At 40.5% G+C, this 18,150-nt stretch overlaps 1 protein-coding gene across 2 annotated transcripts in view; it reads right to left on the reverse strand.

The window, feature by feature from the left end:
• Positions 1–18,150, reverse strand: part of FOXP1 (forkhead box P1) — a 738,073-nt gene that overhangs the window by 610,484 nt on the left and 109,439 nt on the right. For both annotated transcript variants that reach the window (XM_010861997.1, XM_010861996.1), the window contains one exon: positions 17,619–17,763. The gene's annotated coding sequence lies outside the window, so the exon portion shown is untranslated. The remainder of the gene's footprint in view (positions 1–17,618; positions 17,764–18,150) is intronic.

The raw sequence follows: 18,150 nt of genomic DNA on the forward strand, positions 1-18,150 counted from the left end.
GTGGCTCCTCCAGAACAGTGGGCCATGCTGGGCAAATTGCATTCAATTTCACGCACATCCAAGGGCTCATTACCTGTAAGATGAGCATTTGGCCAAAGACAAAGAGAGAGACCTTTCCTTGCACACAGGCATGGCAGCTATGGTCTCTGTCTAAACTCTCCAGGACAAAGAATCAAATTAAGCCTTAAAGGCAACACTTTCTTTAGAAACAACCATTGGGCTATCTGAATACTTAAACATTCGGAAAGCTTGGTAATCTAGCCATGGGTCTTCAACTTTGAAATTTTTCTCCATGTCAGAATAGAGGGTAATATGTAACATACTCTCAAACCCAGAGTGGGCTTTTTAACTCCAGGGACATGGTGCCAGTTCATTTATGAAAGATACCCTCCTTGCTCTCAAGAGGCATAGATAGCCTCAGAGATAATGTTAAGTGCCGAAGGACAGAATGGCAACTGCAAACCTGTGCCTCTGGACCAGCAGCACGGGCTGAACATCATCTCTGAGAATGAGAATAAGGCTTTACTCTCTCTCTCACCCTTCCTAAGGAGCTGGGCAAGTTGGTGCCAAACTGCCCTATGATTTCATTCTCTGTAATCCACATGGCACGTGGAATACCCACAGCATGCCAGATTATCAGTAAGGTGATAACACTTGTATATTATACCTGCCTGGCACGATTTGAATGAGGCTCCCTCGGGCCGCCTAAGGTTTTGCTTCCTGTTTTCTGCACCTGCACCAATTTCTGAAGCAAATAAAAACATCAGACAAAACCATATTTTAGGAGCTTATTCAAAAGCGAAGCTACCAAACCAATGCAATCAACACAAACCCTAAAACACAACAAGGTAATTAACCTGAGGTTCAGACTCACTCCACACAGGCAAAGTATGCCTCCTTCTGGTTTTTGTGATCTCTGCGAAGTTCCACATCTTTTATCCATCTTAGCTATCCAATGTGACTTTTAACCAATAAATAGAATAATCACAATCATAAAAGCTAACATGTATACAGCACCTTCCTGTACTTGTCAGACACCATGTATCATATTCTATGTGGATTATCTCATTCATCTACAGAACAAATAAATGAAGTAATTTCTATTATTACATCCTCTCATACACACACACACACTCACACACATGTTTATGAATTAGAAAGGTTAATAGGCTCTAAGTCACCCAACAAGTGTTAAAAAACCTCTTTAAACCCAAGTCTGCTGAACTCTAGAGTCCGTGCCCTTAACCACCAAGCCACAGTGAGACTGACACCCATAAGGGATTTGGATACAAATTTAGTCAGCACCACACATCTAGTCGGTATTCTTAGAATTAATGACACTCTTATCACTAGAGTTAAATGACTTCTGCAGAGGTGGTTTGTTTGTTTGTTTGTTTGTTTGTTTAGTATTTTAAGTGGGGATTTATATTTCAGTGAACAGACTAACAATGCTTCTGGACAGTTCGTTCTGTGTCATTTTGGGAGGACAAACATTGATAACAGGAAAAGAAAGAAATAAAATCATCCAACAAGGGGCTAGGGGCTGTGGACACCCATGTCTTTGTCACTCTGTCCCTGATGGAGCATTTAGGGGTTTAAAAAAAAAAGGAAAGAAATAACAGCTTCCTAGACTTCAGACTGCCATTCAAAATCACTCAAAGGGAAGCATTCCCTAGAGATGCTAAGAATACAGCAGGCATTAAAACGATTTCCTATCTGCACCTTTTTAACAGGAACTTACTACTAAGATATTTTGTTTTGTTTTTACCAATTCATCGTATAAAATTCATTGTTTGAGCCTTCACCAAATACACATATTTGGGGTGAAGGGAGGCTGTGTGGCCATAAGAAGCTAAACAGACTCAATAAGAAATTCAAATCAAGAATTGTTCAAGATGACACCTGCCTTCTGGCCTAATGGAAAAATCAATCTGTCAGGTTTTAATTAAGTGTTCGGGCTAGAAAGAAGAGGACACTGCTTATACACTTGGTATCCTACCTAGAGGAGTGTTGATAGTCAAAATGCGACTGAAAGCCCTATTTGTGGCAGGAATGGTAACTATGACTATAGATGACCCATTTGCTTCTGGGCAGCTATATATTTAGTAAATAGAAGGTGGAACTAGATGAATCCCATAAGCTTAAAAATCCCATAAAGACCTCTGTGAATAATAACTCTCAGAAACCTAAAAGATGTTGTATCAGAACATCTACCTGAGAATGTGCACAGGTAAGCTAGGGGAACAGGGGATCAGGAAGCAATGCTTTTCTGCCAAGTAGTCATGCTGGGTCAACAAAGGAACAGAGGAAGGATAATAAACAAGTGAATAAGTGAATGAGTAAACAGATGAACCCATGAGTTAATTCCATGATGGTCAGTGAAAAAAGTTCTCTATTCTACATAGTCATTAAGAAATACATAAGGACACAAACACCCACCCACATCCCCCATCAACCATGATAGAGATCATGAAAAATTCCGACCAAGCTAGTCTGCATACAGGTGTGGCTGAACAGAGGTGAAACAGCTCTGCGAACATGGTTCACAACCACTCTGGGCAATGAGTTGGCAAATGTGCAGCCCATCTTCCCAACTTGTTGAGCGCACAGCCAGCTCATTCTCCAACCTCACTGGCAGAGGCGGGGAAACACGACATGGACCAGGGTGCATGGACTGTTGTAGCTCAGTCCCCAAGTCGTGTCTGACTCTTCGCGACCCCGTGGACTGCAGCACGCCAGACTTCCCTGTCCCTCACCATGAGTGAACCCCTGTGGGAACCCTCTGTGGTTCCCCTGGGAACTAAACATCAGACACCTTGCCGGGGAAAAATTATAGAGACAGACTACGTAAACACATTCAAAGCCCAAAACTGACTATAAAAACCCTTGTGTAGTCTAATGTTTGACCCAAATGAAGTACCACTTCCAGCACCTGTAGTGTGAAAATTAAGGTTGTGGGAAAAGGCAATTCAACAGGCAGTCTGAGAAAAAGCCACGTAGGAAGGCTGTGACACCCACAGCCTTGGACTATCAAGAGGGGGCAGGAGCCCAACAGGGGAGCACTCACGGGAACTTAATTTCCCCTTCCTTGCCTCATTCCATACCACACCTGCAGGTGGGCAAGCCGATGCTCATCTTTATGGAAAAAATCCCTGAGCCAGCAATTGCTTCTGAATGAGCATCCTCTCAAAGGCGGTGGACAAACACTGGCAACCCTTGACTTTCTAAGAAGGCTGCAGCGACACCCCAGCCTGCTTCCCCAGGTTCTCCTAACACACATCAAACCTTCCCCAGAAAAACACGTGTGCATCATCTCCCTGGGCTCCCAGAGACAGCCTCTGTGTTGGCTCCAACAACATCCTCTCAGCATTCGCAGCCCCCTCAAACCACCAAGCTATTGTGCCCAAAGAAAGAGGGAAGGACAACAGAAGCTGGTGGGAACAGAAACACGTGGCAAACTGGAAGAAGCAGGAAAGCATGGGAGGTAGGTTTTAAATCTCCCCAGCTTTTATTTATCTTAGCTTTTAAAGGAAGGAGTGAACTGCCAAGACCAAGTTCTAATAAAGCACAAATTCAGATACGAGGAATCACTCTTATTAATAATAAATCATTAACCAAAAATCAAGTGTTTATGACAAGCCAAAAGCTCTGTTAAGTGCTTTGCATATGTTTGCTGATTTATACCTCCTATCAATCCAAACCCCAGCACCACCATCACTGCTAAGATATACTGATTCCCAAAGACTCAGTTACTCACTCAGTATGCTGAAGCTACCAAGGGGCAGAGGACCTATGCGTATTTCGGTAGAGAACAAAAACCATTCAACCCAAGGTAAGACATTCCAGATTCACCCAATTATGTTGAAATTCTACAACTTAGTACAAGAGAAAAAAAAAATGTTTTCCCCAACCCTGTTGAACCTGAACCACCTTAAAGAAGTTCATTTAATCTTCATCAGTAAGGATGTCCCAACCGACACAGAAGTTCTACAGGCCACAAAATGAATTTTGCATTTTGTATGGTGTGAACCAACCACATCTCCTCTCTGTGACATGGAGCCTGGTTTGCTGCAATTCCTGAAGACAGTTAGTCAACCAATGCCCTTCCAGACAGAATCTGCTTGTTTAATAATTAACATTTTGGGGATAAAAACGGAAAAAGAGCAAAAATACTCTTTTGTGAGGCTGCTTTCAGATTTTTAAGTACAGCAGGCTCTCCCAGGATGAAGCCAAGGACAGATGATAATGAACAGCAATGAAAGTGACAGGGACCCAAGATACAGTCAAAATGGCAAGACTCTAGAAGGGCTAGAGAAGACAGAAAGAAGGAAAAGAAAAGGCCAGCAGGAACAGGACGGGCTTCCCTCACAGGAACTTGCAAAATGCCCACACAGAACACCTAGTCCACAGGATCACCAATATTTTACACTCAATGGATCTTAAAACCCAGGAAGAGTAATGGGTTTTAACAGGGATTCCCAGCCCAATCTGGGTTCACTAATATAGAGAAAGCTAAGACTGCTGATTGAGTGCCACAAGAGGGGCTCAGCCTGCCACATCTGCCTCCTATGTTGCAGGAGAGGAAGACTTGGTGCAAAAAAGCAAAGCCCTTCAGGACAGTGTATGAGTACCAAACAAAGCCCCTTGCTCCAAAGGGCCCAAACTTTGGTGAAAGCTTTGCTGTTACCATCTTGAAATTCTTAATATTTCACAAGGAACTCCGCATTTTAAGTTTGCACTGGGCACCACAAATCATGCAGCTGGTCTATTCTCACTTTTTGTTTGTTCTGTGAATTTTCAAAGGTCTAGTGAGACTTCAATTTTACTTGTACTTTTTTGTAGATTACGTTTCCTGGGCCATTTATACTTCAGGTAACCCGGGTTGGTTGTCACAGATTCCCAAAAGTAGACATTTAATACACAGAGCAAGCATGTATTCACCACACCCCTAATTTATGCTCCAAACTGCAAACCAAAATGTGCTCAGTACAACCATCAGAGTCCATGAAAAAGAAAAGATATCACTAGTGGGTTTCAAAAAGAAATGATGAAAAAAAAAAAAAAAGAAATGATGAGACTTGTACATTTTTGACCTTGCAGGCTTGAGAAAATCTGAGCCATTGATTGAAAATCAGTTTCAGATCCTCAACCTAACACTACTTCATTCACAATATACACCTCGAAAACATGCACACACACAAATGTATATACACACATGGCCCAACACAAGTGTTCAGAGAAAAATCTTGTAGCTCCAGAGGCTTGTTAAGTAAAGTATCCTTGGTCTCATAGATGCTACAAACATCAGACACACAGGCTCGCTGTGATGGTGCTGTTCTCAAATGCGGTTTCTTCGCGGAGGAAGAAAATATAGATGCATACACTGGAAGACCAAGTGCAGGCATACCTAAAAGGCATTTCAGGATCAGTTTCAGACTACTGAAATAAAGCGAGTACTACATAAAGCAAGTCACATAAATTTTTCAGTCTCCCAGTGCATATCAGTGGGATATCTACACTAGACCGTAGTCTAGTGTGCAACAGCACTCCTGGTGTGAATCTGAACAAATGAACAATGACATGTACCCACTATCATGGTATCATACAAAGTATTTTTGCCATCCTAAAGTCCTCTGACTATTCATCTCTCCCTCTCCCAACGACCACTGATAGCTGTATTATCTCCGCAGCTTTGCCTTTTTCAGAATGTCATGTAGCTGCTATCACATGGTATACAGCCTTTTCAAACTGGCTTATCCCAGGTGGCTCAGTGGGTAAAAATCTGCCTGCAATGCACGAGACACGGGTTCAATCCCTGAGTCGGGAAGATCCCCTAGAGGAGAGCATGGCAACCCACTCCAGTATTCTTGCCTGGAGAATTCCAAGGAGAGAACAGCCTGACAGACTACAGTCCACAGGGTCACAGAGAGTCAGAAAAGACTGAAGCAACTGAGCACTCACACACACATATATTTCACTTAGTAATATACATTTAAGATTCTTTCACATCTTTTTGTGGCTTACCAGTTCATTTCTTTTTAGTGCTGAATAATATTCCATTGTCTGAATATACTATAGTTATTATTTATCCATTCACGTACTGAAGGACATCTTGGTGGCTTCCAAGTTTTGGCAATTATGAACAAAACTGCTACAAAGATTTGCCCACAGATTTTTAAGTTTTTAAATTGCTCCAAGAAAATATTAAGGACTGTGACTGCTGGATCATAGAGTAAGTTTAGTTTTATAAGAATCCAACAAATTGTGTTCCAAAGTGACTGTACTATTTTGCATTCCCACAAGCAATGAAAGAGTTTATTTCTAAAAACACGGTTTCTGAGGTATTCATCCTAAGACTCTCCCCAACCCAATGACTCAGGTTCTTTCACATGGCACAATGGAAGTTCAAGAGAAACATTCCATCCTTTTAAGCCTCTACTCAGCCCTCTAACACAGAGTCCTTGGTCAGACTTCTTGGATTTCCCCATTCTGAAGGCAAAGCTGTGCAGTGAGCCAGGCTCTGTGACCACCCATGATCTGAATTATGCACAGGTGTTCAAAAATAGAAAAGGGATCCAGCATAATTAAGAGCATTAAGCAATCATCTCAGCCCAAGGAGGCAGTTGAAGGGAAAAAAGAAGAGTCTGAGCAGCGCTTTGAGAAATAAATTCCACAGCCTTTCACCAAGTTGAAATCTTGGCTTTGGACACAAATAAAAAAGAGCCTGGCCTGATCTACACTCCCAGTGGATTTCTGCCAGATCACAAAAGTTGACCCAATTGGCCTGGTTTTCCACCAAGGCCACCGCTGGAAAAGCAGATGGTATAGCTGGTGAGAACCAACCATGGATGGACAGGCCGGCAGAGAGAAAAATGGCAGAACACAGCTGGCCAAGACAGAGTGGGGTGGGGGCGGGGGGGCAGGTCTCTGCTATCAAGAGATCCATTTTTACACTGCAATTTAAAAAAAATAACATTATGGTTAGCCTTTGATCTGATTGCCTTCTTTTATAGACTTCCATCCCCCTTTCCTTACATCCTATAAAACATAGCTAACTACTCTTTCATTTTCTCTCTTATCACTTGGTACTGCGATACAGTAGTAAAAGGACTGCTGACTCTATCCAGAGAATCGTGTGTTTTAGGCATAAGTGCGTTAGAAACTTCCAACAAAGGAAGCAGCGCCTAGGTTTTTCCCTAAGATTTCAGGAACCTGGAAAAAGATGCTAAGTTATAAGGATGACTTCTCCTTAAATAAACCGTTACCAAGTATAACGTTATTTGTCATGAGAAACTAAAAAAAAAAAAAAATTAAATTAAATTAAAGCCATTGTTTAATGGACAACACTGGCTCTAATGGGCCCCGTATAACACACACCCGTCTTTTAAAAAGAGCGTTGTCCAAACATTCCCCCTTTGTTATATTTTTCTCCATTCCTGAGGGAAACACTATCTACCTTTACACTCATTTTGTTTAACATCCCCAGTCATTTATGCTATTTACTGAGTATCTGATATTCCTAATAAAATGTCAGTACAAATATCCCAGTTGCCTAGGAGGAAAAAAAAAAGTTTTCCACCCTTCCCTGGCTGGTCAAGGTAAACATTTCTATGGCCTGAGTCAGTCAGCCACACTAACACAAACGCCTTTTATCTTTCCTCTGAAATTACAAAAGATCATCATTTTACTCAGCCATGAACCTAACTAAATCGATACTCTGTACACATCAAAATTAAATATGTTCTCTCTGCTCAAACTGAACAGTATATTATTTATCACTAATATTTAATGACAAAAAAACCTGATAACTCTCTCTGATTATACCACTGATTTCATCTAGTTCCACATCATCGATTCTTTTGGTCATTAGCATAATCACAGAGAACCAGCTCCGGCTTAGGCAGCAAGTTTGATAACAGAGCTGAAAGAAGACACACACTATTTTAAAAACATGTTCCAATTTTCATCTGAGTATATCTTTATTTGTGTGGCTTTCATACCATTAAAGATGCCAGTCCTTGAAAATATGCAGAAATCACTCTCTACACTGAAGAACAAGGTGCCTATATCATACATAACAAGGATACAGAAGTATAAAGTAGCTGTTAATTAAACACCACTTTTTAACTTGCTACCCTGCGTATGTAACTGTGAAGTTCTAAGCCAAGTCTTTAAAATAAGGAGGAGAAAATGGCTCTCCTTCATCTGCTTTTCCCCTCTCCCCCTACTCACATACAAGAGATCAGCCACTTGATACATAATTTTTTTTAAATCAAATTCTCTGGTAATGTTTGCCTTTAAAATGTTTCCCTTTACCCACAAAACAAACAAATAAATAGCAACAACAAAAACAAAAAAACCACTGGCAAATGAACACATTATGAAGACAGGACCAAGACTGATAGTTTCAAATCCACCCTACGTTTTCAGTGTATGGGACTACAGAATGCTGCTGGGCTTTAAATTCACGCGTAAAAAGCTTGCCTTAAATTAACACTTAGCACTTTAAAATGTTCACATGGAAAAATGAATAAACTACAGCCACCTGTATTCACATGGATAAATTTTACCAATGTTAAACAAAAAAAAAATCAACTTACCAAAGAACACATATAGGAGAATACTGTCAATGCGTAACTTGAATATGCAAAAGAAAACCCTGTATTGGGGGGAATACATGCCTATGTATTAAAAGTATAACAAAAGCCATGGTACAGAGAAAGTTAACTGAGAGCAGAGCTCACCTCCAGGGGCGAAGGACAGAAGAATAAGAACATGCCAGGATCAGAAATATGTTCTTTTTGAAGCTGAGCTGCAGGTACATGGGAGCCCACTGAATTAGTTTCTGAATGACATCTTTTTGGTGTCTTACACATTTCAAAACAAAAATTGAAATCTGTAAGCATATAGTTTTAAGAGAAATCGCTTTGTAAATATCTGCCAGACTGCTTTCCTCAAAAGTTGCTCTCAACTCAAAGATCAAAGTGCTTGAAGCCAAGGCACTGTATTTTATTCCACAATCAGGGTACTTGTTATAATACTACACCCCCAATATAAAATCCATTTGTACCATTTTTAAAAGCGCTTACAACTACTGTAAAGAAGTCTCCCACCTAGGTGCTCTGCCATGGGGAAGTACTCTCTGACACAGAGATGATCTCTGTAGCCAGCAAAAGCCACTGTCCTGCTTCTTAATTAAAAAAAAAAAAAAAAACATATATATATATATATATACACACACACAGAAATGACATCTCTAAATATCTTTTAAATTTTGAGTTGATACAAATACATGCATAGAAAGAGTAAGCTAGCATCACATCTCACATATGATTTGGGAACACAAGGGTCTGAGGTAAATTTTTGTCAGATGGGGAGTTGATCCCCCCACCCTATCCACATTGCCATCCCCATCCCCAAATATTTAAGCCCTGTGCTACCACTGCCTTAAGGACACAAAAGGGAGAAGCACCCCCAGTCAGCGGGCAGGATGACTTGCTCCTACAAGTATAAGAATTTGTTGTAAGCTTTACCCAAGTTACTACAGTGCGTTTACTGTCAACAGGCATCATACTGCAACAAAAGCCATGATTTAGAAAATAAGATGAATACACTGAAGTGACTGAACCCTTCCTAAGCCCAGAGAAGGCAGGCAAAACAGCAGGTCTGCAACAACATGCCTGATGAAGCCCATCCAAGGCTGAACCATTTTCCATTTTAATAGACTACCTTCTCGATAATTATTGGCAGCTGCACATGGACAGTGATATTCTCTCAAGAGGCCTCACCCGACCTCTGGCCACCCCCCTTTTCAAGATTCAACTAGCTTCCTTCCAAATAATTAAACGCAGCAAACTTTCTATTAGAAAATTTCTATAATACATCATTAAAAAGGGTCTGTCATTGATTCCCTTACGACAAATCAGCTAATTACTTAACTTTCTTAAAGAAATGATAAACATCCTTTCAATAAATAAGGTGCAGGGATTTAACATCATGCTGTAGATTTCACTCACTGGTAGCCACAATAGTAAGACCTTGTAGCCTCAACGACGCACCTATTTTTTTCAACCAGTCCCATTTTTCATCTTTTCATAGAAATCCTCTATTCATGGTTATAGACACTCTAGATTGAAAACTTGGCCCATCAGAGATTGTTTTTTAAGCCCTTCAGGGTCTGAACAGAAATAAAAGAACTTTGTATTACAGGAATATTTCAAATGCCACACAAACCCAGAGTCAAAGCAACTGCGAAGTTCTAAACGTAAAAACAATTGCCAACTTTTTTGTATCTATTAAAATCAAGCCACACCCAAAGTCAAATGGAATTTTTTTTTTTTTTTAGGTTGAGGACATTTTGGACCAACACTTTGTTGCTGGGTAACTTCAAAAGACACATTACTAATACAGATGAAAAATCTCTATACAACTTTTATTTAAATAACTCTTTTGATCTTACTGGAGAGATCTTTAGCTGAAGCCCTGAATATTTAAACAAGCCTCCTTAGCATTTTATCTTCCTTTATCTCATAATCTTAGAGGATGCATTCATCTTAGGATTCTGCTTGCTTTATTTGTGTGGCACTCTTGGCGAGGTTACTTCCATCAATATTCCTGCGGGCCCTATCACATACATTGAGAGAATTTCCCAAGATGCCTAGGGAAATCAACATACTTATGCCAGCAGAATTAATCTAGTGGGTAAACAGTTCAGATTTTTAAATTAAGACAAAATACGCAGAGAAAAAAATTACAGCAAGCGATTTGACACTAATTGGTAGCTACAACATGACAACGCCCATTGGAAACATGGATGCAAGCAAGGCATAACTTAAAAAGAAATGTCTGGTAGTGAAAACGACTGATGTTCCACATTGTTCCTACCACTCAGCTGAACTGTGAGGCTCTTGTTTTGCCTCTATTTCTCTAAGTATCTGATGTTTCTTTTGGTGCTAGACTCTGAGAAGGGAACTCGTATTCCTTTCTTAAGTTTCCTGAAGTCCAAACAGTCAAGTTAAACCCTTAAGGAGAGTTGTAAGCTTTCCTCCAATACTGATCATTGAGGAGTCCAGTTCTCCCATGTTGGTGGGCCTCAGAATCATACGGGGAGCATTTCAAAAATGCAAAAGCTGGCACCACTCCCAATATGGCACATCCAGGCGCGCTGTGACTACGTCTGTGTTTGGAATGACAGCTCTGCTGCGATTCCAATCCTCATGCATACTTAAAAACCACCGGCTTTGACTCTTAATAGAAATCCAAACACATTAAAAAGAATGCAGGTCTCAAGATAAAAACAAAACATTAGTTGGTAAAATCTACATGAAGATAAAGATTTCACTTTCACAGTCTTTAGGAGTGGAAATTACTTGGTCCATGGGCCTCTGTTTAGTGTGCATTAGAATTACTCCAGGAGAGGTTTGTGAAAAATGCACATTTGCACATCAGTCAGCAAAAATTCTGACTGAAGGATCTGTATTTTAATAAAACTCCCCTAACACATATACATGTATAGACACACACAACGTCTGGAAGCAGGTGAACAAGGAACTTCACTTTGAAACATGCTGAACTTGGACCAACAGCAACCCTCTACCACTTCATATATGAGTTACCACCTCCATCTCTTGTGCTCACCTGTCCTCAGGAGAGAAGCCTCCAGCTCCTCTGACAGGGTACCACCAGCTAAAGGGAGAGGCTCTGGGACAGAAAAAACTCATGTAAAACTCACATCACTCCGTTCCCCTAGGAGCTGCGGTTACTTCCTGGGAGCACGAAGAACACCTTCCAAAGTCTGAAGAACACCACACAGCCTCAGTGTCCTTAGGTCTCTAAGCTCAAAGAACATACCTAAAATACTCCCCTAATTCGCAGACAGGGAACCAGGAGCACGAAAAGTCACATTATGATTCAACTGCAGAGCCAGGAGGGAGAAAAGGAAACCTCAGAAATTCTGCTTTTGAGTTGATGCTAAGACTGCTATTCAGTGTACTAGCTGATAAAGTCGATGACAAAATCAGCTAAAACCAGAGAACCTGGAAGCAAAGAGAATCTGGCCAACTGTGAATGTCCACCTGAATTACTATTAATAAATCAATCTGCATCCAAAAATACAACTTGGAAAAACATCTTTGTCCCATCCTAAGTGAATGTCTCCTATTTCACATGAACAGGAATTCAATAATACCAAGTTCAGGTCCATTCTTCTCCCCTTAGTAAACTGTCCTCTAACATGCTAACCTCTGAGATCTCCAAATTCTTGAAATAAAAAACAAAATGACATGAACTTTCTAATCAGCGACTCCTCCATTTCAGCTTTTTGTCTGAATTAGCAGCAGTTGGAGGAAATAAAGCCATCACAGAGGGGTCCTGAGTAGAGATAACTAAATAATAAAACAGAATACTTGAACACAACTTTATATATGTTCATGCCCCTTTATTTAAAAAAATGTATCTATTTTATTAATATTGTCATTTGGAAACAAAGTACAATTAGCTTTGCACAGGGCCTGCCGAGATGTTCTGGAACACACCAGACATATGTAAATATTTCGTGATATCTGTTCCAACTGAGTAGACCTGTCAAGACATTTAAAGGTTTGACACTACTTCTGACTTTAATTAAATTTCTGGCCAGATACTTTAATGTAATTTAAATAGATTATTAGTTGTCAGGATCTAATATAAATTTTGTTTATGATTTAGCTACTTTAAGTACTCTGATTGAAGAAACTATTTAACCCCATGAGTCCACAGCTTCAAGCATTAAGATGAAGCCACTAAAAAGCCTCCACTGCCCTTTGCACTCTCCCAGTAATTTTAAATTACTACAACCTAACAGCAAATACTGAGGCACCAAATTGAGCCCCTCCCCCACTTTTTTAAAAGCAAAGACCTTGCAGATGGTAATACAGAAAAACCCATGTATGCTTATTCAAGTTCCAGATTCTTTCTTCCAGGCAGCCCGTTCTCTCAGTGGCTGGCTAGGTAGGAAATGTTTTTCTCACTTTCAGTCCCATAAAAATCACTACCAAACACCTGTTGTGCACAAGGCAGGGCATGTATTAAAAACGGGCGTCAGGGGATTTCAAAAAGAAAAACAAGTCTTGCAGAGACATCCTCAAGCTAATCTGGCTAAGAGATTTTCAAGACTGGGTAAAACGGTGCGAGAAAAAGGATGCAGCTTCTGGCACAACCTTCTTGTGAATAGGAGCAGACTCCTAAACAAGGCCCGAAAAAGTGCCTCAGTACCAACTGCCTGTAATTAATGAAAATAATTTATTAAAGAAACAAAGAACACTGTCTAATTGTCTTCCCTGGCTGCCATGCACTTTACCCCAATGTACTTCCTCTTTCCAGAATACCAGCCTTGGAGCCATTATTGCAAGAACATTATCTATGGGATGCAAAACCAAAGCACTTCTTGAAATCAAACGTTCCTTACAGCATTTATTTTTAGGTTGGCAGCACAAGCCAAATCTGCTTAATTTCCATTAACCACATCGTCACATGCACACTGAAATAAACTACGTGAGTCCGGGGGGTAGATTAAGTGCCATGCATAAGACACCCCATATTTGGCCAGGTTTTCCTTTGTTTCAGAAATTTGTCTCAACTCATGGCTTGCTGATGTTCTAGCTTTCGGTACCTCTAACCTTAATTCAGCCAAGCACCAAGGAAGAGAAAGATTTTTAAAAATCAGTTTAAGATGGCTCCTTGGATAGCACACATATGGTAAAGTGACACAGATCAGTGCAACAAGGCACAGGAAAGACTGTCTAGAAATTACACCAGCCTAATTGCAAACTTAATTTGGCTTGCTGGCCTGAGTTACAGACTCAGTGTTTGATCACCTGGTGGGATGACTACCATCAACTAAGAAAAAAAAAATCCCCCACAAATGGTAAAAGTCTATGTTGGCTCACATATAAAGTTCACCTGTCTATTCAGCAGATGCCTCTCTTAAAGTTGTTTTCTTTAGAAAACAAACCTCTACTTGCTGGAGACCTTCATATATACTCAGTCCAAAAACATACTTAAAAATAAAAAAAACAACAATACTGCTGGCTTAGCAAAAATGACATGACTATGAAGGAATTCTATAAAGGGACTATGACACCTAACAGGATAAGAAAGAAAAAGAAAAAAGCCCTAAGCAAAAAAATTTCTTCAAAAAACAAAAATACCACCTGTGCAAATCTAGCTATGCTCTGGAAACCTCTTTTCAGCCTCAGAGAAACAGCTCATGCCCGGTGCCTTGAAGTTGCAATTAAATTGTAGTAATTTAAGATTATCGGGCGAGCAAAGGGCAGTGGGAGCTCTTTGGAGGGCTTGCCTCCCCCACTTAATGCTCTTCAGTCAGGGGTTAAATGAGTTTCTTTAATGTAAGTACCTTAAAGTAACTGAATCATAAACAAAATTTATACTATTTTCTGACAGCCTGCAATCTATTTAAATTTTATTAACGGGTGCCTAAAATTATTTTTAAAAGACAGAACCCTTGCAATGCCCTGTAAATATTCTTGGCATACCCACTGAAAAGTAATCAAGACTTTATAATACCTAAATGGAACATACATTTTGGGGATACAGATTCTTTACAAGATAACATTTTAAAAATGAGTTTGCATCTTAAGTAAAACCTGAAAACCAAATCAACAGCACAATAAGGTTGGCTGCAAAGAGGAAGCTGGGTTCAAAAGAAGTTGTCACATCTGTTCTATTCTCCTTTCTCTTCCTTTATGTTGGCATTGCCGTGGTATAAATACGTTTGTTGAGGAAATATCACAATTTTTCTGTTAATTTAAACAACTGCTGAGAACAGACACAGCCTTCAATAGAGCCTACAAATGCAAATATACAAGGCTGGGGGTAGAGTCTTAAGAGAAACAGGGAAAGAGTCAGTAACAGAAAACCATGCCCAGGCTCAATATTAACCCAGTTAACTTTTGTTACTGTTGGTACAAATGATTTAACTAGAAAATATTTATAGCTTTTCAAAAAACATTACATATTGCAGAAAATTGCCTAATAGCATCCATGTGTATGTTTAACTCACATTGTTTAATGATACAATAAAAGGTATATCCAATAAAAGCTACAGACTTTGAAACATGTTGGGTACTCTGGTTATGAAACTCTGACTTAGAAAAACACAAAGTGCTTACTATGTGATCAACGTTTGTTCATTATATATGCAATCCTTAAACAACAATTATTTTTATCCTTCTCTATGTGCTTATTTGTCCTTTTCCCCACTTTGTTCTACTTAATTAAAATGATATTTAATTTGGGTATAGTCTATACCTAAAAAGTGTTACACAGTTTATACTCCAGGATTTAAATATAAACACAAAATCTTTCAGATGTCTCCAGCAATACAACCCTCTTAATTTGAGGCAGTTAATCTAAAAAGTTGATGTTTCTTTCATTATACTTTGATAAACCTGTGAAAACAAAATGCTAAAGTAATTACTGTTACTACTCCCTTTAAAAATGTAAAGCAGTTAAATTTTCCTAGACAACAAGCAAGGACAAGTTACAGAGAACTTGAATAAAAGTAGCAACGTGGTCATGTTGAATGTCAATCTAAAAAAAGAGGTTATGTCTAATCTGGAGAATGCTCCCTCTCGCCTTTTTAAATTCCAAGAGTGGGCTGACACAAAACTTCATCACCAGGATTTTCTTTCTTTCTTTCTTTCTTTTTTTTTTTTTTTGAGCTTCACATCAGATTTAAACCCTCACATACAAAACCTTGGCTTCCCTGACAAGGCAGATCTTCTAAACTTGATGTGAGAAAATGTTATCTAACTCTAGTGTAGGAGTCTAATGTTGGTAAAAAAGAATTCCACTGCACAGTTCTGGGTAACAAGACAGCCTCTGGAAGACTTAATAGCCTTTTAATGCCCTTTTGGGTATGTTTTGTTCATAAATAAGAATGCATTATAAAAATAATAACTTGTTTAGCTACTCAGCATCTATAAGGAACTCAGATCCTGCCTGGAGAGGGGTTGAATATTTCCTTCCAAGGGAGGCTTTGCTTGGACAACAAAGATCAGCATTTGCAATAGTCCATTTCTGCATCAGTCAATATACAGCTTTGCTGCTAGATCGAATAGTCCAGGGTTCTTCGTGTAGAGCTCCTGACAACAACCCAGCAGCAGTTCTGTTTGATCTCTCCTGCTTCCTTAATTTGGGTTGTCAAGGTTCAGCAGTTGGAGGCTGTTTACTTTACTTTTTCAAAAAAACAAAAACTGTTTTTTTTTTTTTTCTCTCTCTCATACAATGACTAATCCAAAGTCTAAGGAGGGTGTGGGGAAAGGGGGGAGGGATGCAGCTAGTGACAAGATGTTAAACATTCCCCCCTCCTTGCAGTGAGATTTTAGCTAACACCTTTTAATGGTAACTAGTTGAGTTCCTTTTTATATTTTTAATACTCTTTAATTATATGATGTTTCAAGCAGGAAAGTCAGAGACAGAAAGGACTCATTCCCAACCTCTGAAACTGTGAGCCCAATTTTAATTTCCTGGCCTCAAAGAGATGGGTATTTTTCACTTAATAGAATCAAAACTCTAGTGGAATTCTCAAAAGATTTGATACATTTGTCTCTGGAACCGAAAATAACAGGAACTTCTGTGTCTCTGTTATACAGGATAACACTTGGTAGAAAATACCAGAACTCTTACCATTTCTCTTCAAATTCTAGTTAAGATATTTCCCTAAATTGATTCTCACCGTGGAAAATACAAGGGGAAGGGACATGTAAAAAATTGGAGATATTCTTCAATATATTTTCGGCAGGAGAAAAATCTCTTAACCATCCCTTAGGTTTTTTCAATTCAGCTATTGTGCAAGCCCTAAATCCTGAAGCCTACGACAACTAAAGGTAAAGTGTAGACAGTTTCAATGTATAGACTCCTTTCAGAGGGAATACAGAACGGCCCTCCAGCATTCCAGTCTACAGAACAGTAACAAAAAGGGAAATCCAAACTTGGAAAATACCTGTGACCAGACATGAGAGCAACACCAGCCCCTCCTAAGTGGGCTGGAAAAGCTCAAATGCAACCAAATGAAATGTTTATATTAATTTCATTATTCTGTCCAAGCCTCGAAGGCTGGGGGCAGGGGGTGCACAGAGGAACAAATAAGTTTCATTTCGGGTTTTCTGGTTGAGCAAAAGAAAAGGAATTAAAACGAACGCGTAGGATGAGCCCAGACTAAATCAATACACTTTGTAATCAGCCCGGCAAGGGTATTTGGACACAATGACTTGGAAATAATTAATAGTTAAAAAGGAGGGGGGGGGGGCGGGAGAAGGGTGAGAAGGGGAGCGAGGGATGTCATCATATTTTATCAGAGCACTTTATACTCCACGCTAAACTTTGATCTCTAGATTTTCGGATTTTGGAAAGAAAAGGGGGAAAAAGGAGAAAGTCTAATATTTCGAAGCACCTACCGGCTTGAGGACAGGCGCATTCCTGGCTCCGGCGCCAGATCGCTGCGCTCGCGCCGCCCATGCTGAGGCTTTGGGCACAGAGAACCCCCGGGCGCAACCCAAAGCTCTAGGGTGTCCCTAGACCCTGCGCACCCGCCCGCGGCCGCAGCCGCCTCGACTTACCCGCGGAGACCCGGGAGGGAGTGGGAGCGCCGCCTTCACGCCCGCGGAGGAGGCGCCGGCAGCACCATGGTCCCCGGCGCCGCTGCCGCTGCCCCTGGCCCGCTTGCTCGCCACACGCTCTCTTCCTCTTGCAAACTTTCGGGTTCTGCGGTCGACAAGAAACCGGGGTGACCGTCAGCAAGTCTTCTCGGTGCAGGTTGGGGGAAATGGAGTGGGGCGGGATAGATGAGTAAGCTGGGGGGCCAAGGCTGAGAGGGCGTCGGGCCCAAAGGACCCACAAGCGTGCGTGGAGGGAAGAGAGAATGTGGCTCAGGGATTCCCTGCAAGGATCCCGAGACAGGGAATCGGACGGAGCCAAAGTCTCAGCACCTTACCCGGGATCTTACAAAGTTGCAACAACAAAAAAGGAGGGGGGAGAAAAGGGGGAGGGGTGGGATCGGGATAAGATCGCAGTCGCAAGGTTTGGAGTTACAACTGTTTATTTAGTCCTTATTCTAACAGGAGGCGGGAGCTGCGCGGCAATGGGGGGCGA

The sequence above is a fragment of the Bison bison genome, unplaced genomic scaffold, assembly GCF_000754665.1.
Source record: "Bison bison bison isolate TAMUID 2011002044 unplaced genomic scaffold, Bison_UMD1.0 scf7180017864474, whole genome shotgun sequence".
NCBI classification, from domain to species: Eukaryota; Metazoa; Chordata; class Mammalia; order Artiodactyla; family Bovidae; genus Bison; species Bison bison.